General features: G+C 37.6%; 1 protein-coding gene across 1 annotated transcript in view; it reads right to left on the reverse strand.

The window, feature by feature from the left end:
• Window positions 1-23,042, reverse strand: part of RFX3 (regulatory factor X3) — a 105,124-nt gene extending 82,082 nt beyond the window's left edge. The window contains exon 1 of the mRNA XM_066338835.1: window positions 22,729-23,042. The gene's annotated coding sequence lies outside the window, so the exon portion shown is untranslated. The remainder of the gene's footprint in view (window positions 1-22,728) is intronic.
• Between the last annotated feature and the right edge of the window lie 793 nt (window positions 23,043-23,835).

Consider the following 23,835-nt stretch of genomic DNA (forward strand, 5'->3'; position numbering starts at 1 on the left):
TTAGTCATGGTTAGTTTATTGAGAAAAGGAAGACATCACTACAAAAAAACCCAGAAAGTATATGAGATGTTTGTTTCACAAATGGTGTCTAGTCAATTAATGCAAACTACATTTTTCAACTTATAGACATTTAAAAATAATTATTTTGACTTCTTACACTAAATTGTAGTGTAATTGTTCTTACAATAAATTAATATGAGAATGAAATATGTTTACATGAAATGGAAAGTCCTGAAAATAAATTTATATATCAAAAGCAATAATTTTTAAAAAATAGGATTAAACACACAATGCCATGCCACAACACATTATGTTTCATGGCAATTCAGTAGGAGGATAACTGTACAGCCCAACAGACTACACAGATTTTTTGCCAAACTTCTTGTTCTCTATTGTCCTTAGAACTTCAGAGACCGACTTCCTCCCAGTCTTTCTTTGTACACTTCCAAACACTTGAACAATTTCCTAAAATTACATATTCTTACCGTTGAAAATAAATAAATAAAATTTTCTTTAGCTCACCTTCTGTTTTTGTTCCTCAAGATTTTCCATTGTTACATGCTACAAGACTCTAGAGTCAGTTTTCTGTCCTCTCAGGTTTTAGTTATTATATTAAATAATTATTTTTTCTCTTTCATAAAAACTGTAAACTCTAAGAAATGCAAAGTATTCTTTCCAGATGCAAGTTTCACTTGAACTCCCCTAAAAGCACAGGAAGCAAAGAAACACTCATTATCATCATGTCTGGCACAGTCAAATATCTAACCTCTGCTCTTTTGATTTGAATAGAAAAGGGGTTTTGGGTTTTTTTAAACTATAAGGCAAGCAGCCTGATACATTAGGTCTGGATGAACTGGAAGCCTTAACCCACAAATCCAGTTATTTATGTTTGCCCAACAAGAACAATATTAGTAAGTAACTATTCTAAGCAATATGTCTGGTCTAAAAGTAAAAGCAAGCACTAATAGAACATACAGAAATCCAACAATGTAGGAGAAGGGGCACAGGGAGCTGAACAAAGTTAATGACTGCACTCCTGGAAAGCACATTCTTAGAGGAATTCTGACTGTAATGTACATGATTTAAGAATATGTATTTGCCATAATAAATACTAGATACTATTGTTAGAATAGAAGGTTAAAATGCTCCAGACTTCTCTGCAAATATCACCCCTGCACTATACAAAACACCTCTCAGTAAAAACACCTTTAACAGTCATAATCTATGAATACTGTAAAAGCTATGTTCCTATATTTTTAAATTTCTTCTTTCTACACCCTTGCTATAATTCCATTATCAGATTTTAACCTTATTTTAAGTTACAAACCTCTAATTCTGCCAAATCCTTCAAACTCTCCCAGCTCTCCAGCTGTGGCAGTAGTTATTACTTTACCACATAAATTCCCCTGTAGTGCACAAAATTAGTTAGAAATCCACAAATGCTAGTCAAACGCCTCTCTTTAGATGTCAGACTCAGACTAGATTACACTCCTAAAATAATTTTTTAAGCTTTAAATTTCAAAAGTTTAAATGCATGGATTGTCTAAATGACAAATGTAATATGAATTCAGAATGTTGTTCAGTCCACTGCTTAACTCACAATTCAAATAACAGAACCCAATTTTTGAATACAATCACATAAAAGCGCCTTGTTTCATTGGATATATCCAAAATATGTCTCTGTCACCATGATAATACCATTCACCATGAGAATTCTAGTGTCAAATGAGGAAAAACTTAGTAAGAAATTCTATACTGTGAGGCTGATGAGACACTGGAACAGGCTGCCCAGAGAAGTGGGTGCCCCAACCCTGGGAATGTCCAAGGCCAGGTTGAATAAGGCCATAAGCAGCCTGGTCGAGTGGGAGGAGTCCCTGCCCATGGCAAGAGAGTTAGAACTATACAGCCTTTAAGGTCCCTTCAAATCCCTTAACATTCTATGATTCTATCAAAACACAGAGATTAACAGTTGAAATGGAGAACACCATCTCTAGTCAGACCTAAGAGGTCCACTGAAAATAAAAGCTTTTTTCAGAATTCAGTTTTAAAAATTCCTGAGATAAAACACTACCAATAAACATCTGAATGTATTGAAACATCAAAATCTAGTGAAACACCTCAAGTCTATAACTTCTAAAATAAAATTTTATATTTTTTCTTCAATATTGTGCAGCCCCTAGAGCTGCCCATGTTATCAGCAACTAAAGAGGAATGTTTTATACTCTTAGAACAGTTTTCACCTATTCAGAAACCAAAGGGTGCCATAATAATGGAATATAGCAGATTACAAATAACAAAATTGTCCTTTTTGTTAAGATAACTGCCCTTTACTATAGGGACCCTTAAACACTAGCCTAAAAACAGATATAAGAACTGAAAAGAGGGTGTTCATCTACTGTCAATCTACATCTTTAACAACCAGTGTTACAGTTTTCAACTGTTAGCTAGGTCAAAACATTTAAACTGAAATGTAATCATCCAGAATTACAACTATTACTATTTTATGAGATTATTTCTGTCTCTCATTCCAATTTGCTTGCTTGTCCATGTATTTCTACCTTTCACACATATCAGGTCTTGAAAATACAAAATCCTGACAGCTTAGTGATATAAAACAAATTTGTTACTCAGTATTATTCATTACCTTTTAACAGTATACTCACAAGATTATTTCAAAACTTTTGTAAACAACATGTATATCGGTACAGTTAGGGGTTTCTGTGAAGATCCAGTACAGGTCAATTTATAAAAGAAGTTGAGATTTAAAAGCAATTTAAAGTGGTTACTAAATACTCTTTTTCATTAAAACTAATTCAGTGTTTCAAACTACTAGACATCAAAGTCACTCATTTTAACCACCTTGTCAGGGTTTTGTTACCTCAATTTTCAAAATTACTTTCATTTTGCAAAGAGGTTCACCGCTTTGAGAAACAGAATCTCCCTAAATTCAACACTAGTTTACTGTGAAAAGAAAACCATGACAACTGTTTGTACTCTTGCTTTATTATTACATCCGGCCTGGTCACTATTGGAAATTCAATCTATTGTTGTTGCTAGGAGCCTGTTGCTATGCAACCTAAAAGGGTTATGCGGCACTTTCAGTCTGAGAAGCCTTGAAAACACCACAGGCCTTCTCCTATGGCTCTAACCAGTTCATTTAAATAGATTAACACTCGCCTTAGTCAACCCCAATTCCAGGCACACCCTTAAAAAAAGCTACAATGACAGATCTGAATACTATATACAAACGCAACCCCCAAAAAATTACACAGAAGCAATATATCTGAGCTATACTGCATGCTAGAACAAAGCAGACAGCAGTATTTCCTCTAATCTATCATTTAAATTAGAAAAGTTAAAATCTGTTAACTCTAAACCCCATCATAGTTTAACCCTCACATACTAACCAGCTAGAAAAATGTAGTTGCTAAACATGCTCTGCAAAGATACTATTATGAACTTTTGACAGAACAATACATTTTCATAAAATTTTCATGCTCTAGATCATAAAAGTGGGACTTTGAGGAAAAAATAAAAGAACTTAATTAACTCTAAAATGGCAGAATATTTCTTACTTATAATCTGTATCAAAAGACAGCCAACAAACCACTAAGCAGATTCCAACTGAGTTGTTTTTTTGTGTCTTTGTCACCTTTACACATTCTACATATTAGACATTCATGTAAATCTCTGCAGATTAACTTCTTTCAGCAATATTTTTGTAAATCTGCTGAAGAATGGCTAAGAAATGACATACAAAAGAGCTGATTATTATGGCTTTTCTTTCTAATAATCTGAGGCAGTTCCAGTCTGCATCAAAGAACAAGTTGTTCCACAGCACCAGAATTAAGAAAACAGCATTTCCTCCAGCTTGGTCCTTTAAACAGATCCATACAACACTGTGGGATGGATTGTGAGTATTTGCTGCCTGACTATCCAGAATGTTGGGAGTGAAAAATAAGTTGCAAATGTCTCTTCTTCAACGGTAACACCTCTTCTTGCTTACCTTTTCAAGCTAATTATTTTGTTAGTATGTTTTTCTGAAGCTGCTAATCCTCTTAAATAAGATGGACAGGCATATGGGGGGGTGACCCACCAACCAAAATTACTTTAAGAGTACAAATTTGAGAAATTATTGCACTAGCCCAAAAGTTATTGGAGATGTTAAGATTAGTTATCTAGACAACAAATGTAACAGACAGTGCCACAAAATGGATTCCAGTAGTAATATAAGGAAATGCTAGGGTTTATCCTTTCCAAAATGCTTTGCACTACTTAGTGGCTGATGTTTTTTTAGGAGAACCATGAAAACAACAAATATGAAGCGTGTTCTGGAGACAAAAATCTCAGACGGCTGGGAGTAAAACAGCAAATATCAGCAGAATGCATTCATTCATTCAAACTCTTCCAACTGCAACTCTGTTGCTTTTCCAGAATTTTTAAGTTTGCAAAATCTTTTTCAAAGGCAAAATTGAATTTTTCACCTGTGTCAGGGTAACACTCAAACAACAAAAAACCTGCCTTTACCCCCTGTACTTGAGGGATTTAGCCTGGAACAGATGACAGCCACCAGTCTAGTAGAGTCTACAACCAAATGTCAGAATGAAACCCATTCTATTGACTTCTACAGCCAAATCCATAAATCTATAGAATTTAGAATGATTGCTGTGTATAACCACCATTGCTAATTTATTTTTTATGATTTTGTAAAAAAAGAATCATTGTAACATGTTACCCTAGAAATCATGACCTCAAAGATGATAGGCTGCTTGGACACTAATAACAACTAGATACAGCTAGAGATGTAACAGATGCATGTCATGCTGTAAAACTGCCTACAGGTTTAGAATTAAAAAGTAGGTACTGATTAGCTGAATCAAGTTCTGTAGTCAACATTTTGTTAGAGCTTATTACATACTTCGGTGTTGCCCAAGAATTTATTAGAGACAAGGAAGACTTTGACAAAGAGAACTGATCCAAAGCTATGCCCATCACCATTTTTTCTTAAATGTTCTTCTGTAAACGTATTTACATTAATGGTACTGAAGCAAATGAAATTTGTAGACATCACTGGCTTAGTTACACAAAACAAAAGAATAGGGCCTTGATCCTTCAGTCTGATGAGACACTCTGGTTGTTTTCATTGACAGTTTAGTAACAGAAATTTGAGCAGAATCTCAAAATAATTAGCTTAAGGACTAGCCTCAGATTCCTTCATCCTTTATCACAGAAGATAACTCACTTGTAAACTGGCCATTCAAATAAACTGAGAGCTGAACATTCCCACGGCTCTAGAAGAAAATTCCATATTAGTAAGATGACTTATGAAGGGAATATTTCTCCCATAATTCTAGAATCCTATTCTTAGGATAGAATTCACTACCACCACAATTAGACCAGATCAAATGCATGTACAACTGCTCCCCTGATTTCCCTGAAACAACAACAAATATAGCCCCTCTACCAAAACCTCTAAATAACTCAAGATCTTATTTTTAAGATATTCTTAATGCATTCCACTCCTCAATAAGTGGGGTTATTTTCTGTTTACCTGTTCTCATGTAGCTGTTAGAAGAAACAGATTCTGAATTTCTCAATTCAAGTTATTTCAAATTACATCAAACCAACTTGATTTGAAAGAATGTTCTTCCAAATGTATTTTTAAGTATCAATTTTGTATACATTGCCATGAAGCAAGCTAAAGCACCCCGAGAGAAAGCCAGAGATTAGCAAACATGAAAGCAAAGTGGCTGTTGGCAAATAAAAAAAACAGGCAGTCCCTGAAAGCCTTGGCACCTGTAGGCTATCCCTACAACCAGCTGGGTATATGTCAGCACTGTGTGATGCTCAGCAGACGAGTCACATCCCACTATCTCAGGTAAACTGTTAAATATTAAACCACATCCCAGGCATCCAACAAGAAAAGGGGAAAAAAAAAACAAACAGCCAAACTGTGGATACTGAACTGCAGAGCTTAATAAGTAAAAGTGAATGCCACAAAAGTACTGAAAAAATAATTGTAGTTGTAAAATATAAGTAAGCAGATATCACTGTCACCGATGATGGCAGAATAAAGCATCAAAAAAATAACTACATTATAAACAGTAAAGGAAAAATGCTGACATAAAAAATCAAGACTGGCATATACTCTAATTTGAAAGAAGAAAAGAGAGAAAGAAACATTTACAAACTTAGAAATTTAGAAACCCATTTACAGAAAGCTGTCTTATTATAAAAAACTGCTTTATGTCCTGAAGATATCCTTTACCCTGCCCTACCATATGATTTTAAGCATCTCTTTAGAAATCTACTACTTAGCTTTGTAACCATGTATTTGAAGTACTGCAACAAGGCAACTTATATTTCACTGTGTTTACCATGTTCTTTCTTTTTTTATTTAAGAAATTTATATTCAATTTAAGAGCAAATTCAGCAGTGGCAATTCTACAGAAAATACACATGAAATTCATTATGTTGAAAGCAATGACAAAAAAACCTCTCACTCCAACCAAACATGCTTGAAATTTACTATCACACTTGATAACATTATTTAAGATATTAATTATAACTTTGTTTGCCTTCCTGTGTGACCTTTCCCAAAATGTTAGCTTTCACAAGCACATGTTTATTACCAAGACACTGTTCCTACCAGTGTTGATTTTTATGTCGCACGAAATGAGATCTATTTTAACACTTAAAATACATACAAATTCATACACAAAAAAGTAAACCAAAATTCTGTAAGCCAAACATACAAAAAAACCTCCCACATGGCTTTTTGTTGACCTCACTGCAAAAGACACTCAGTTCCAAACAGCACATTCTGTTCTGCTTTTCCAACCTAACAATACTCAACACCTGAAAAGATAGTGATTTGAACAAGCCACAGCTTGTATTTCCTGGATAGATACCAATATTTTATTTTTATTCCATGTGTGACTTAGAACAAACCACTTCAACTTATATTTTCAGCTTACAGGCATTTATTTATAAAAAATATCCTAAAATTATTAAATCATCTTTACTCACCACTACCTTTCTCTCAAAGAATCAGTTCTCTGAGCTCATAGCGAAGATTGACTGTAGAAAGCATTTGAAACCATGAAATTGTAAAATGAAAACATGCATAAGGTTTCTTGTTAGCTAGGTTTATCTAGCATGGCTTTCTTGCCCTCAAAGAAAAACACTGAGTTAAAAATAAAGAAGCACAATGTAAAACCCAAGTGAAGTAAAGAGCAATGAAAAGCACACAGAAATGCAAATAATAAGAGTAATTAAAAAAAGTAAAAATATAAGGGAAATTCATTAATTACAAAAAAAGAGGAAAGAATGTTGTACAATTGGATACGAAGCATATTTGTTTGTTTATGTTTTCTGGCTTATAATGTTACAAAACATTCATGAAAGAAATTTTCATATAACATGACAAAAAGCTTCATGCCCAGGAAGTTTAGGTAATATTACTTTCAAAAGATGCTTTGACAATAGGTAATGGTAATTGATTTTTATAATTCTTTGGTATTTTTTCTTTATTAGGCTCCAGCCTACTGCACCTATAGAGAATAAAAAAAACCAATTCAAACATAAAGAACACTCAGCAACAACATTTATTCAAGATTTAAGTCATGAACAGTGGAAACTGAATTTGATTGCTAAGTCTTAAGATAGACATATGTCTGCATAACATACCATTTCACTGTTCTTCCATAATAGCCAAGTAATAGTCAAAATAATATGAAACAAATACGATCAGCTACCTCATTTATAATACAGAAATACAGAAATCTAAACTACAACATGTACAATACCAACAGTGAACACTAATTACATACATTTTGAGATATGCTTAAGTTTATTTCACTTGTTTTCCATATTGCAGTATTCTTTGTTTTGCCCAGCTTGAATTTTACTTGAATTTCTTGATACTCATTTTAATCACTGACTTTGAAAACTCAGGCAGGACTTGACAGGAACATTCTAAAAGACAAGCACATTAGAACAGAGGTACTTGAAAAAGGTACTGACTATGTCATGGTGTTACATCTTTTAGGAAACTTTGAGTCTCACTGTGCATTCATGTACTTTGTTCAATCAGAAAATGGATTTTTCCTTGGAAAAAAATTCACTAGAAACACTTTTTGGACATCCTACAACCCTCTTTAACTTAAATTCTCAAATTTGACAGAGGTAAGTTTAACAAATTATGAATAAAATAAAGACACATTGTAAACAATGTATTTGCTTATCCAGGCCTTAATCATTCAATTCAACTCAGCTTATTAGCTGATAGGAAACATCTCCATTTAAATAAAAGAATTACTTTCTAATACTGCCATGATTATCAAGACTACATTTATCATAATTAGTATTGTATACATATGTTTTTGCCTATTCCTCAAGCAGTGCTACACAAGACTAAGAGAAATCAAAGTACATTAATTTTGCTATGGATCTCAATGTCCCATCATGATAAACTGCAGCCAAAACAAACAAAAGACCCCCAAGGAGAACCACTCCAGTCAACAGAAGCATTGATTATCAACCTATTTCTGATTTCACCAGTAATAGTTACTGTAATACACCCTTCCTTAGATCCTTCCTCTTGATCTCTATCAGTGCTATAAATTTTGTATCTGCAGCTATATGATAAAGAAAACACTTTTTTTAAAACAAACATCTCTTTACATAGATTCAGAAAATGATCGTCCTTGCTTCTGAAATTATTTTTCTTTTTGGACTCAGTCCAGTTCTTATCAAAATGAACAGAGATATAAGCAAGTTACAGGAAAATATTTAGATATCGACATTACAAAAAAGACCCCCTCTTCATACTGCTGTCTGTTATGTACATTGAACACCACTTACAAATCACTGGGCAGTTAGCCAAATACAGAATGTTTCCTCAACACCCCTGAACTTGTTTCAATAAAGAAAGGAAATTATCTAGTTTATTTTAAAATTCTAAATAATTTCCAATAAAAATGTTGTTTGTGGTTCTTCCTCTTTTAATTTGTTCCTCTCTTTTGCTATAACAAAGGAGTTTAAAACTGCAAATTAAGACTTTGATCAATACACACAAATAGATGTCCACAGAAATCAGCAACTGTGGTTTTCCCAGGTATTCAACCAAAGTCCTTCTTCCTTTTATAAAACCCTTTGTTCATCACCATCTTTTCCTGAAGAGACCTAAGAAAATTTGTTTTCCTGCTACTGCAGTTTTCTCTGCTGCCTTTTTTTTTTTTTTTTTGGCCTCTGCAGGACTCCAGTGGGAAGTCTTGAGGTTTCATTCTAAAATATTGCATAAATAAATGCAAGAAATCCAGTCTATGTCCAGACCTAAGTTTGCAAAACCCACAGAATGAAGTGTTGGACCAAAATAACAGAAATGTAATGCAGTGAAGATAAAAGGAACACAAGAGTTGGGAGATCATCTCCTGGGCACCCAATGTAGGTCTTTGTGACACATGTAAAGAGGACTACTTTGTGACTCTAGCTCTATCCCTCCAATTTACCTCCAGATATGAGGATTCAAATGCAGTCTTAGGAAACTGAACTGGCCAACTAGACTACAAGGCAAATTAAATTACATCTAGGAACTTCTGCTCTAGAGCAAGAGTCACAAATAAAACCATAGTATAGCTCGGGCTGCCATGGATTTCAGGAGCTCCAAGCCCAACTTCCCTCCCAAAGCAAGTTCAAAGTCAGCATTAGACTAGCTCCCCAGGGCTTTATCCAGTCAGAGCCTGAAAGTCTCCAAAGATGGAGATGGCAAAACCTCACTTGGTCCAAGATGCATTGTTGGGCTGTCCTTAGGGGAAAAAGGTTCTTCTTGTCTCAAATTTAAACGTCTCTTGTTTCAGCTTACAAATTTGTCTCCCATCCTTTTACCATGTGCTTCCATAGGAAGTGCACTTCCAGGGAAGGCTGCTGTTGGGCCCCCTGTAACTGTCTCTTCTCGAGGCTGATCAAGTCCATGTCCTTCCATGCCTACTCACAGACATGTGCACTCTAGTTCCTGACTGTCTTAGTAGCCCTTTGCTGAACTTACTCCAACATCTTTCCCACAACTGCAGAAGAGTGAGGATAAAAGCAGAAATGCATGTGAATGTTGTATAATAAATACAGAAGAGAGGTGATGTCCTGGTTTAGAGCAAATTTGGGAGGAAACTTCCAAAGGGGTTCCTCTAGAAAGCAGATTCAAGTAGCCCCTCCCTCAGCTGGTTCAGGAAAAGATTTCCTTGGAGAAAAGTCGGGAAAAAACTGCTTATTTAACAAGCAAACTATTCACAAGTATAAAAAATGGAATAATATTAAAGAATAAAACCTTTTGTTGTTTTGAAGAGATGGCAAATTTCAAAGTCCTTGTTCTGGACTGTAGCTTGGCCCTCTTAGTCTTTTATCAGTCACTCCAGCACTGGAATGCAGTGTCCTGAGCCCTGGTGGGCCACAGGTGTGAGCTCCGGTGTATTTTCTGGGTTTTCAGCCCAGAGCAGGGCTGATCACTTCCAAGAAAAAGAAAAGCCAGAGTCTGGAGAACTTCCCTGCCTCAGCTAGCTAAAAACTTAGCTAAAAAGCAAAGGAAAGCTCTCTCTCGCTGTCCCTGCTGCAGACAACAATCCAGGAGCAGAATGTGGAGGAGTGAGTGCAGTTTCTGAAAACTAACTCCACGCTTCTTCTCACCCTCTTCACTCTCAGAACCAGCCTTAAAGGTGTAGAACTTAATATCTAGCACAAACAGAACAGACAGTTGGGGATATTGCATCATAAAGTCACCCTAGGACAGGTGGATAAACATTTCTCTCAATTTCCAGCCTATACTTGTGTTCATACAGCCCAAGAGACATTTTTAATCTTCTCTACAGCCAAGGCACACTGCTAGCACATGTTCAGCTACCTGATAACCACATACCTCAGGGCCTCATCCAGCTTGTAGTCCCAGCCACTTTGTTTCCAGCCTGCAGGCTGTGGCTACAGATCTGTGAAGCCCTAGAGAGCTTCACAGGACTGGCATTCCTCTCCCTTTTGGCTAGAAGATTATTGTAGAAGTAGGTTAAAAGAGTATTTTTTTCAGTGACTGCTTTTGTTCTAGATTTCACTAAGAGAACTGTGTTTATAATAGGTTATCTGTATTTTTCCTGTAAGAAAAGATAACCTTTCTAACATCCTGTAAAGGATGGTTAACAGATTATCTGAGAAAATACGCTCAGTACAGAAATTACATACCAGTCAGTGATGTGAAAAACACCAGTTTTACCCTATGCCTTAAGACAAGTAACTCCATTTGACAAGTTGAACCACCTAGATGAAAATAAAATGTCCTGATAGATGATTCTTATTCTTATGAAGTTATCTGCCACATTTCCTTCACTCTTAAAAAAAAACCCCAAAAAACCAAAAAACCAAAACAAACAAACAAACAAACAAATCAATTGACCAAATACAAACCAACCACAAACTGCACACCATACTGCACTGGGTACCCTAAGGATCTCCTGCTCCTTTGGTTTTACTGATGTCTTAAAGATCTAGAAATGAGCAACACACTTTTGACACAGTATTAGTGTAAGAGGTTATAAAAAGGCTGGTCTTTATTAGAGGTCTCCAAGGGGTAAGTATGCAAAAATATCCATCCCACACAGGGTGAATACAGTTTTACAAATTTAGCGAATTAGCATAATTGAAAAGAATCCCCAATTAGAACCATAAACAATGAGGTAATTCCTCCGGGTTCTATCCTTTTCTTGATTTTCCCCCTACCACAGATAGGAACTAAACTTTATTTACGAAAATGTGTCTCCAAGAGCTGGTTTGAACCTTGGCTCCCAAAGAGAATCAAGATAAGATAGGGGCCTTGGACTCCCGGGGCTTGGAGCTTCTGGAATGTGTTTTGTCTTTCTGCCTATCTGGGTAGGGAAAAGTACTGGAGCTAGCTCGGAACTATATAACTACACAACAGCAGTCTATAAATATCCATATATGAAGGAAATAAAAAAGCAAAAATCATTCTGGCATCATTATGGTAAAATTAACCATTTCCATACTAAGTTAAATGCTGTAACTAGAGCATATTAAAGTGCTTTTGAATCAGCCTGTGGAAGACAGAAGTACTTCATGGAAAATGAACATATTTTTAAAAATGAGATCTAAACATTAGCCAAAGAGAACAGATCATTGAGAAGTCAGATGCACAGCTATAAAACAAAGTTATATTTGTGACCATGCAGTTTGTTTTATGGAGATGACACAAGTAATTTTATTAGAGGATTTAACATATTATGAACCAACATCTCAATTCCCACTATTAACACCCAATTACATATTCAAGCCATTTTGAATGGCCAAAACCTGTTACTTTCCCCTTCTTATACTACAAACTCTGGGACAAGTACTAAAGCATTTCTAACCAAAACTTACACAGACATACACTGCTTTCTTTATCACAGATGACAAAAACATAACTTCCCTATTATAGATGACAAAAAACATATCTTCTATTTTCCTATCTGCCATATCCACATATTTTTCTGACTAGGACATTTTATCTTTTCCCATTTTATAAAATATGGGAAGAAAATGCTTGCAGTTTTTCAAAATATTAATTATTTTCAAGTACAGGAAAAAAATGAACTGCTGGCTCCAGCTTAACACTTTTTTCAGTCGGCTACAGATGGTCAGTTTGTTGATGTTGAGCTTTCAAGACATTCAGCTGTGTCTGAAGAGTTACCATCCTTGGATCACAGCAAGTAACAGAAAATACAACTATGCTGACACAAGAACTTTTGAGTATCTCAAACTTACAACTGTGCTGAGGACACAAGCCATTAAAAGCTGCTGAAATTTACAGCATGAGTTGTTACAAGTCCTAGCCAAATAACCTAGTATTTTGTCCTGAAATCAAGCACTGGGAGCCCTTATATGGCAATCTTTCACATGCAAAGTAACACTAAAACTCCTACTCATCTCATTTGCCTGAAATATGTTCGTGACAAACTTGTAACATTGATTTGAGACCCCATGAAGAATCTATTTTCATCAGGTTATGAAAGTTGGTCACTGCACTGAAATCATGATCTTGTATCCAGCTCTTCCCTGAATTCAGTAAATGTCAGTTTCTTCAGAATTCAATGAGGAATAAATACTAAAGTAGGCCAAGGAGTGAAGATACTGAAGACTTTCAAGCCCCATTAAGGACAAGAAATTTGACTCAGTGGCCCATATCAAGATCATGGCAGGAAATTTCAACACCTGAAATTTAAATCTGCCTCCACAAGAAGAATGGATATAAAATAGTAACACAAAATCTGAATATACCACACCGCATAAGTTTATAAACTTTGTCAACTGAGCACTTGAATGACCTGAAACAACAGCATTAAAAAGACTACACTACACCAAACAGATAAAACTGAATCAGTGTAAACCCAAAACTGTTATAACACTGGAAGGTCTGTTTCATTGAACAGAATTATTATTTACATGATAAGTTATGCTACTGTTTTGTAGGACCATCTCTAATTCTGAGTTTACTGCAGATAAGCCTTTCCTCACTGTGACATAAGTTTGCTAGCAAAGGGGACTTCGGACGCAAAACCTAAATTCTGTGAACTAGCCTGAGATTTGCAAAACCCTAAGCTTTTCTTATTTCCTCACCACTGCGGACCCGGTATACTGAAATCTCTATACATTTACTTGCTCACTGCTGTTTCATGAAATATCCTCTCAGGACTCCTTACACTAGAAAGGAGTTTCAGGGCTGGAGAAAGCCACAGCAACTCAGGACAACCCTCCATCAGAAAATACTTGTAAAGAGACAATACCATGAAGAGGTGTGTTTTCATCTTCATTTATTAACTCTTGCCTCACTTCAAAATCCAGACTTGCAGCTCAAAAGTATTTCCACAAATTAAGGGAATCAAGCTGTATTTCTGTCTTACTTATCTCAACTCATTATTGAATAATGATTATATTAAATTATATTAAATCTATGATTTAACACTAAGCATGTTTTACTCTCTAAAACAACTGTAAAGATGATATAGCTCAAGGAAGATCTTCCATGCCTTTGAGAAAGTCCAAGAAATAAACTTCTTTGAAGTTACCGGGAACTGCTATTGCTAATACCCAGAATCAGCTCTGAGGAATTAGAAACATACTGAATTCTACATTTTCCCATTTACTAAATCTGACAGGAAAACAATACGATTAATATGGAAGAGTTATTTAAGAACTCCTGCAAAAAGAGTGATTTGCAACTCCTTTGCAAATTGCAACTCAGTTGAAGTGACTTAACACAGAGTGGACAAAACAAAATAGAAGTGAACTAAATACTAAAGATAAACACAAATGTTGATGTGATCTGAGCTACCACAGTGTGTCACCTCACCTCATGGCTAACAGTCTATTTGATAAATCAGCTGCTACACAGGTTGTTGTATTTCTCTGGGGAATGGTTTTCCCCAGGACCCCTGAAGCCTGTAACCATGTAGTTTTACCCTTCCTTCCTTTCTTGACCCAATTGCCTGAGATCCAGCCATCCCCCCGGACAGAAGGCTTGATAAGGGTCTGTTCTTCCTCTTTCTTCCTCTTGCCCTCTGGCTCTCCAAGGCTCCAGCCCTCTTTCCCTCCTTCTGGACCTCTCTTGCCCTCTGGGCCTCTTGCCCTTGTTTCCCCTCCTGGAATAAACGTCTTGGATCAGCCCTGGGGGTAAGAGCCTCTTTTGCATCTTTTGCCCTACCCTTAAAATATTCCCCCAAAGCCTCCCAAGAAATTGAGCTAGCCCCGGCGGGCTGCGGGGGATTCATTTCAACAGGTAACTCAAGTGCTCCTCACTATCCAAGACCAATGTAACTGTGGAAACAGCTGGACTTCCCTACAGAAGTGATCTAAATCGTTTTCATATGTCATGTATTTTATAAATTATGCCAATAGTCTCTTGAACTATATATAATTTAAACAATACCTTTCTATAACTTAACTGTAAAATGCATATCATCTGATCATTAAATTACTCCAGATTTTTCAATGAGAAATTTTGAGAAATTTAGGTTTTAAAGGATTATAGAACAACTATTTTTCTTAAAAACACTGAGATGGAAGAATGGGATTTTAATTAAAGAAAGTAGTTATGAGGCAAGGTTAATTTTTTATTGTATCTTCTAAATTCTCTGGGATACAAAGTAATTAACACTGACTTAGGATAATAAACACAATATATAAAACCTTAACTAGAAAGACAAATGGACAATCCTTTGTGTATAGGCACATGTCCTTCCTAATGAAAGAACTACAATGTGAATCTCATTAGCAAAAAATGAGAGGTAGGAAACATTTTTCCTCCATTAAATCTGTAATTCTATTGTATCTACTGTCAAGCCACAGAACAATAAAGAGGTAAGAATACAGCAGACATCTTACTGGGAAAAGAAAACAGTTAGGACTCTAAATGAAGAATTTAAAATACTTTTTGCAGCAGTTAAATAGAAAATAAGTCTTAAAATTTATGAGACATTTAATGTAAGAAATCCTGCCATTTCCACTGCTTCCAAAGGCATGAGAACTATAGCTACTTCGTTATTTTTGCTTTCCCTACCAATAATGAACAGATTAAGTCTTCCTTAGATAATGCTAGTTACTTATTACCATCCAACTCCGCTAGCTTCATGGCTAATTTCACTCCCAGCTCTTCACAGTGCAGAATGCTACCACCATGCAAGGAAGAAAAAGCCCAGCTGATAAGACTCTAATTTTGTTAATATGAGGCCATACAGTACAAACAGCAACGTTCCAAAATGCTTTGTGGATAATCTGCAAAAGGGCACACCAAAAGACAATTGTACAGTTTGACAGTCCTAGTTTTCTAACCCACTAGAAAGGAAACTTCAGAAATTCAATAAACATCCAATTTCACTGTCAGATTAAGAGAGATACATAAGCAAGACTGCTCTCCCTTCTTCCCGCTCCAAATTTCAGAACTTCAGGGGAGGGAGGAAGAAAATCAGACCAAAGGTATTAGACAATCACCTGATAATTCAGCAGACATGAACTAGTTCACTGGAGCCAAAAATGTATTTTTCAATAAATAAATAGCTATCTGTAACCTTAATAATGGCCTTGCAAGTAGTTCTGTCACAGAATCCTAACATATCTTTAAAGTTCTTTGTAAGGGATGTATAGTTAACAGCACTTAAAAAAGTAATCAGACAAAAAAAAAATTAAAACCTCAGAACATCCTAACTGAGGTAGAATAATCTGACTCAATGGCACCTGCAAACCGACATACTTCACCTTTCAACAGATTTGCCTGTTTCTATTTCTACACTGCAATGTTACATGATTTAACCACACTGAGTTTTAGAGTTTAGAAAACATCCCTGATGTGATGTACATGAAAAAGCATAGTTAGATTAGATATGAGGAAGTAAAACAGAAGAGAGAATCCATTTACTTGGTACATAAACGGCAAACACGACTTTGAGTCATTAGTTATAGTAGCAGCATCCAAAGCCTGAACAAAATCTAAATATGTGGTTCTTGCCTTAAAGGCCTTACAAACTTACTTGAAATCATTCTTCAATAAGAGGAAAATGAAAGAATTAAATATATTGTTTACTTGGAAGCTGAGGTGTACTCAACATCTTCGGGTCTATGGATGAATGAAATTACCTTTAAAAATAGTGCTAAATTCCTCTTTCCTCTCTTCGATGAATGAATAAAGTTATAAATGCTACAAGTACTCCAATTTAGTTATTCATATACAATATTTGGTACTCTCATTGCATTGCTATGAATGTCATGCAAGAATTTAAAGAAGACAGGTTAGAAATAAATTAGATATTCAAAGATAAAACCTAAATTGCCAGAAATTAACCTTCCAAGTCTCACTAAAATTTATATTGTAAAATGGGAAATTTCTTTATCAAATAGAACTTACAATATATTCCATTCCATCCACTATCTCTTGATTTTAGGACACTAAAACTAAAGTTCCTAATTAACCAAAGAACTTGAAATAGTGGAACAGGTAGAACAACTAAATTGTTTGCAACAGTATGCAAAACTAAGCAGTTTAAGGTGTACTACCCTAGACACAGTCTGCATCCTTTTTGCATGCTTCCAAATGAAAATTACACTAAAGTAGACACCATTAACTACCTACACACAGGAAAAAAAATATTGCCTTATTAATCTTACGGGGTATGATAAAAAATAGGTATTACTAAACTACAGAAGTTACTACAATTAATTTCTAATCTGTTAGGTTCATATAGCCATAGAGAATTTTTTGAAATGAAACATGATGGTACTTACAAATATGTAGAGGCAGGGGCTAGTTTGGATTTTCCTTTTTCCCTTTTTTTGGGGGGGGAAGGATGTGAAGGGAAGGTGGATTACTGGCTTTCTTTCCCAGAACTAAGGATGAATGGAGAAAAATATCCTGTTCTTTTTGCAATTCATAAGTACATACCCCCCATGCCAACTTCAGTTTCATCTGGAAGACATCCAGTGAGAAAGGAAGAAAATTCTATATACAGCAATGCGTTTTTTTAAAAAAGTGCTCATATGTGAGCAAATCAGCTACATGAAATGTGATTATAGTCTTATAAATGAAAAATATAACACACAGTAAAGGTCACTCCAAAATGCATGTGTGCCTGGTAAGTTCATGTAGTACTTCAATAAGTATAGAGCTTATATCGTTTCAGCAACATGTGAAACAGACATAATTTACATATAAATATTTGTTTTCTCTTGATGAACAGAAATTGCATTTCACGTGTGTAAATCTACATACATAGACAAAATCAGATTCAGAACAGCCAATTTCCCCCATGATTTATAACATAATATTGTCAAAACAGTAAGTTTGCTATATCGCACTGCACAGAAAAAAAAAGCGTGAAAATTTCAGTAATGTTTATTCAAGTCTCACATGCATTATCAATGCACTTCAGTGAACAAACTTTTAGGATCTTCTTTCCTTTTTGTATTTCAAATAGCATAGCACCCTCTGGTGCATCTGCTAGAAAGAAAACAACTAACAATAAACACCAGACATTGCGATTAAAAAGTCAACATAAAAAAAAAGAAAAAAGGAACCCTTAGAAATAAAAATAACAAAAAAAAATAGTAAACCAACTTCAATTTAATTATTTCTTATTAAAATCTTTTGTAATTGAGGAAATTATAACTACTGAATAAAAATTTTTTAAAACCTGCAGATGTGCTAATACAGCAGGCTTTCAGAAAAAAAATTAAACATACATTAGTTTGAAACTAATCCTATGGTCTTAAGAGTAACTAATTTTTATTAAAAAATACTCCAAAATGAAATAATTTTTAAGTAGAAAAGATAAGGTAGTGAAACAAAATGTTACACCAAGTAATATATCTGCTCTTGGTCTTGCAAGAATAACAATTATTAGGTCTACAGCTATCCATACACTCAAACTGCTGAATTTCAAACCAAAATAATCACACCTCTATGAAATGTCCAATGAGAAAAGAAATTTTTAAATTATTGTACTATATGAGACATTTCAACTCTGCTATGACATTTTAACTATTAAAACATAATAGTTAAACAGAAACTCTAATATGACACACCAAACTATTAAAATACACCTAGTCACTAGGAAAATAATTTTGCACAAAAGTACATTTTTCTAATCACGGAAGTGGAAATCACCATGTGCTTTAGAAAGCTCTTTTGTAAACCTCTGGAACCAGTTTCAACACAAGGCACAAGAAATGAAGTGACACCTGTTTAAATCAGCCATCTGTCCCTAACAAACTAGATTTAGCCAAATCAGTATATATACTGATCCTTAAATTTCCAAAATATGGGCATGCATAGCATCTGTGAGAAAAGAGAAATATTGTTTTGATTGACAGCCAACTGCAGGCAAAATACATGGATAATAAACTTGGTACTAATTGAAATAAAAGGTCTTAAACATTAGTTATTCATTTTAAAAGCCTCATTAAGTTTTCAGCCCTATTTTTTAGTAAAAAAAAAAAGGCATTTTCATTGATAATCTCAAAACAACATTCTTTTTGTATTCTAGTACATAAATTTGACAAAGAACTCAATTTCGAAATGGAACTCCAACTACAAGGACACTGCATTGCCACTGAAAGCGTATTTTTTATTCTGTATTAAAGAGCATTCACATGTCTTTCCAACTGACAATGTTTTTGAAAACCATTTTAACAGTCATATACATTTTTTTAAGCCTATTCATTTTTTAAGCCTTCTGAGTGACACACACCTGCAGAAGGTCAGCTGTTGAAGACTGCAGTAAAAAATACAACTAATCTAGAACATTTTCTGAGAGAAGAAAGCCTTTCAAAGTAAAGCATGAAAATGAGAAACACTAGCTAAATCACTAAAAGAAGCCACAATGATAAAGCACTATACAGACATTGGCTTATGTTTAAAGTAAGAGAAGAAAACAAAAGCAGCCTGACCTCTCAAAAGTTTAGTAAATGGAAATAAAGTGCAAGATTTACTTCTCCAGGCAATTTTTGATTAACAAACTACTCTGTCAGGGAGGAACAAGAAATGGGATAGTGCTAACAAAGCTGAACCTAATTATCTAATAAAGCACCATGACGTTAAAATCTTTAACAGCTTTTAGCAGTATCTTTGATGCTGATTTCGTTTACCTACACTACCTCACTGAAAGGATTTCTCCAAAGTAGCATAATGTAGGTCAGCTTACTAGTAACACAACAGAACACCTGATCCCAACTGTTTTGCTGGATATGTTGAAACAAAATTAGATAGTCACCCTGTAAGTCATGAAAGCCTATGCATTTTAAATAAATAAATAAAAATCACAAGCCATGTAATTTTCAAAACACTGGTTAGCATCACAAACACCAACTATTTTGTTAGCTGTGGGCATTGGGGAATCAGAATGCATAATGCAGATCTTGTCTGTGGTCTGCAGTATCTCAAAAAAAAATAAGGACTCAATACTTTTCTCAGTAAAGTCCATAATATTAAAGGCAGTGACTACACCTGCTTTATTGTTTTCTGAACCGTATTCACTGACTAAGGAAAATGCAGCCAAACAGTACTATAAAGGTCTTTGGTTTTAGACAGAAACATGTGCTTTTAATTCGATTTTTAAAGAACACCTGCATACATCTCTCCAGAGTTAGAACAGAAACTTCACACACAGGCACACACCTTCCTTGGCTCCCCAGCAGCCTGAATACATGTTCTACAAAGACAGATTTCAAAACCAGGAGTGATCCCATCCTGAGCAGTATTGGGTCCTGGTCTAGGAGAGTTACTCAAGAAAGGTATGGTACAGAACTGACATCTCTTTTCAACAACAGTAGATGCCAGGAATTATTTCAAAACCAATGAATCACAGAAACTAACAACAAATTCATAAAGACTTAGATGTGCCATATAACTGATACCCTACTAGAACTCACACTGAAAATTATTAATGTATTTAGAACTTACTAACACCAGTGATGTCTTAAGCTTTATCTTTCATGTTTTTCAGACTCTATGCTGCCCAGGGGTACAGTTCTGAGCCTCACATTAAGTGCCAGCTAGCTCTCTTCACAGGGTAGGTAGACAAAATAAATCCTTTTCCTGCTGAGAACCAAGGACAATTTTCACACCCAAAAGCACAAACAAGGGTGGGCTGAAGGCAAGAACAAGAAGGATGAGACCTCACAACCTGAGCTGTAATTGGAAAATTAAACCCCAATATGCAAATGGACCAAAACTGATAAAAATGTAAGTCCTTGTGACCGGTTAGCCACTGCTGAGTAGACGCTGAGTGCAGCCTTAGTCAGGCTCCTGTCCTGCCCAAAGTAGATCCTGGAAGCCTTCCAATAAATACCTACTTTATTCTCTAGCTCTGTCCAGTCTCTGTTTCAGGTCAGCCTTCCAGGCATCACCAGGACCTACAAAATTAGCATGCAGTGGTTTCATCTTGGAGTAAAAAAACTAGAAGATGATGATATAGAGGTTTTTGGTCATTATCCAAAATAATTTATTTACTGAGTTCTTGTGAACTATGAAATATTAAAACACACTTTAAAAAGAAGATCCAATATGCCTTACCTCAAGGAATATCAGTATCAAACAAAGCACTAACTACTTAGCAGATTTTTAAGTTAATACCTGCTTGAAAAAATTGCCCCAGTCACACTCACTGGTAGTTCCAATGTGAAACAAATCCCACATCTTACATGGATATATAAGGATATAAAAATGGAAAAGGTGTATACACATTTAAATGGAGAGTGTAGATTAAAAACAAGAGCATAATAATTATTTTACTAAATAAATAAATAGGGAAATAAATAAGTCACCACTTCAGAAAGAATAAAGACTACCAAAACAACACATGATTTGACAAGTCAAAGGGGAGAGTGCAGCTGGGTATGGAAATGTGAAGATGTTAAATGTTCCATTGCCAAAAAAGATGCCAAAAATTTATTTCATCCAAAGAATTCAGAAAGTATATGAAGTATAATTTGACATCAATGACAACACAAATCTTTAGATCTTATTAAGCAATCACAAAAAGGATGAAGAAAATAAGCATTTTGGATTGAAAATATGAAGCAAACTATACTCATCACTAACATGAGTCCTACTACATCTCCGAGGGATAAATAGGTGCTCTTACCCTCTTTCACAAAAGTACACTTGAAAAGCAGCCCCACCAACAAAATCATACAGAATTCTTTTTCTATTTTTTTTTCCTCCTTTCTTTGCAGCTTAGCACTGAAACCAGCAGTCAGTATCTTGAATTTCCTTCATCGTGGAGAGTTTCAGGAAACAAATGGATTCTCTCCACACGAACGTAACTCACTGTGCAATAAACTAGACCTACACATGCACTGTTCCATGCCACACTGTCAGTATTAAAGCATTATTTAAAAACATTCCCCGCAGAAGGAGTGCAATAAAATAAAAAAAAAAAAAAAAAACCAACCCACAACACCACAACCTGCTACTCTGTGTGTGTATTGGTAAGGGTATTGAATAAACAAAACCCCACTTTCACAATACAAAGAAGATACAGCTTGCACAAAAAATAAACTGCAATATTAATTATGAATAAATGAAAAAATCACACAGAGAAAAAAAAAAAGGGGGGGGGGGGCTGCTAAGATCCAGAGTATCATTGAAAGATACAGCAAGTTTTCAGGAAAATCTGCAACATTTAGTCATTTAGTAGCCACACCAAATCAGAACAAGGCCCCTGTAAGTGAAAGGGGAGAAACCAACCCCTGCTCCTGCTGTCCTACAGGATCCGTCTCCGGCTGCATCTTTCCTCCCAGCCCTACGGCTCCTTTCAGGTTTAGAGCCATTACCCTCCGGCTGCGGCCGCAGCGCGTCCCCCCGTTTCTCCATCTCCCGGCCCGTACCAGCCAGCCCCAACTCAGACGCACACCCACCGCATCCCCGCGATTGTCCTGGCGGTCCCGCAGCGTGCCCGCGGCCCCGGCATCGCCCAGCCTCTCCTCCTCCTCGGCCCCGCTCCCCGCCCGACACCCCCGTGTGTGCCCGCCGCCCCTCTCCCCCCGGCCGCACGGCGCTCCCGGGAGGGCCGCGGGCGCTCGGCGGGGAGCCCCGCGTCCCCCGGCCGCCCCGCCAGCACGGGCACAGCCCGAGGGCGCAGCCCAGGCCCGGATGCCGCGCGGAGAAGGAGGAGGGAGGGCCGGGGTGCGCCCGCCGAGCGCATTCACCTGTGCCGGGGCGGGCTGCGGCGGCGCTCCCGCTGTCGCTGCTGCTGCTGGCGGCGGCTACGGTTGTTGTTGTTGTTGTTGTGGTGGGTGACGGTGAGGCAGGGGGTGCGGAGCAGCGGCAGGAGGAGGAGGAGCAGGAGCGGGAGCGGAGCGGCTGTTGTTGATGGGTAACAGTCGCCAGGACTACGGTGACTATGGCGCTCGACTCACAAGGCAACGGTTGCTATAACTCACAAAAGGAGAGCGGGAGCGGGAGGGAGGGACCGACGGGCGGACGGAGGGAGGCGGGGGCGGCGGCGCGGCCGAGCGCCCCGGAAGGGGCGGGGCCTGCGGTAACGGCCGGCGCGCGGCGGCTCCCCCGGGCGCCCCCGGCGCCGGGCGCGCGCCCGCCCTGTTCCCCGCCCGCGCGGGGGGGCGCGCACGGCGGGCCCGGCTCGGCGCGGGGCGCGCGGCGGCCGCGCGGGGCCCGGCGGGGGGGGGCGTGGCCCCGCGGGGGGCCGGCTGACGCCACTTCCGGCGGGAGGCCGGGCAGGAGGGGCTCGGCGGCCGCCGTCCCTCCCGCCTCAAGATGGCGGCGGCCCGGCCGCTCCCCCACCGCCCGTGGCCCGCGCTGCCATTTTCGAGGGGGGGAGGAAGAGGATGAGTGGGTCGGCGGCGACGAGCGGCGATGGAAGGGGGAGGCGCCGCCGCCACCATTCCTGGCGTCGTTGCTGTCCCGCCGAGTCACCGGTGGCCTCGCGGCAGCCCTGCCTGCCCCGGACTTGTGCGGGGAGCCGGGGCAAGGCCTCGGAGTGCCCGGTGGCCGTTCTCAGCCCACGTGGCCTTCTGGCTCTAGTGCGTTTGTTGGGCCGTTGTCCCGGCCGGCACACCGAGTCACAGAATCGGTTGGGTCGGAAAAGACCTTTGAGATCGCCGGTTCTAATCCGTGACCAAACACAAGTGCGTTATCTAGACACGGCACTGAGTGCCACGTCCAGTCTTTCCTTAAACACCTCCATGGCGGTTACCGCTAAGTGTGATAGCCGGGTGCTCTCCTGGCAGCCCGTGTCCGCTCCTTCCTGGTGTGTACAATCACAGGGTTTGGAAGGGACCTCTGGAGATCATCTA

Source organism: Sylvia atricapilla, chromosome Z (assembly GCF_009819655.1).
Source record: "Sylvia atricapilla isolate bSylAtr1 chromosome Z, bSylAtr1.pri, whole genome shotgun sequence".
Taxonomy (NCBI): Eukaryota; Metazoa; Chordata; class Aves; order Passeriformes; family Sylviidae; genus Sylvia; species Sylvia atricapilla.